This window comes from Aptenodytes forsteri, unplaced genomic scaffold, assembly GCF_000699145.1.
Source record: "Aptenodytes forsteri isolate BGI_AS27 unplaced genomic scaffold, ASM69914v1 Scaffold376, whole genome shotgun sequence".
NCBI classification, from domain to species: domain Eukaryota; kingdom Metazoa; phylum Chordata; class Aves; order Sphenisciformes; family Spheniscidae; genus Aptenodytes; species Aptenodytes forsteri.
In genome coordinates this window covers 2,657,002-2,657,761 of record NW_008796056.1, presented here as the reverse complement: position 1 = coordinate 2,657,761, position 760 = coordinate 2,657,002, and positions in this window count along the sequence as shown.

The following is a 760-nucleotide window of genomic DNA, read 5'->3' as shown; positions in this document are numbered from 1 at the left end:
TGAGCAACCTGCTCTAGTTGAAGATGTCCCTGCCCAGGCAGGGGGGTTGGGCTAGATGACCTTTAGAGGTCTTTTCCAACCCAAACTATTCTATGATTCTATGAATGTTTTCTTTTTTAAACAGAGAAAGCCACATAGCCAGTTATGAAGGCAATGAAAAGCTGCATGCCTCCAGCTCTGGCCTCCACGTGGCCAGACGGTTGGGCCTCATGTGACTGAAATGGCAGCGTTTCCTACCACCTGATGTGGCACGGGTATTTATTTTTTTGATCATATGACGGATATCTGTTTGATCACGTCAAACTTCTTGTAAAAGAAGTTGATTTTGCAAAGAGAAATACAGGGGGAGACTTGCTCAGGAGATGGTGGGAAGCGGTGGGTCAACCTGAAATAGCAGAGTTCCTTGGTAGATGTTTGGGTGTCCTTAGGGGGGCTGCGCAGGAAGACTGTGCTCAGCTCCCTACAGGCATCTCAGGAGGGTGTACAGAGAGCTGCTGCCTCATCCGTGGCTCCCAGGAGTCAGGAGCAAATATGCCTGTGGTAGGCAATTTTTTCACCTTCCCTTGACGTTGTTTGCATGCACGGCTCTTCTGGAGAGTTCATTGCCATCCCTACCGCTCTTGCCACACCACCCTTGCTGTGTGTCTCGCTCTCTCTGTGGCTGTAGTCCCCATCTTGCACCCAGACCCCCATGCTCCCTGTGTCAGATCGCAGCCTTTTGCCCCAGTTCCTCTTAGTCCTTCATCCTTCCCTCACCTCT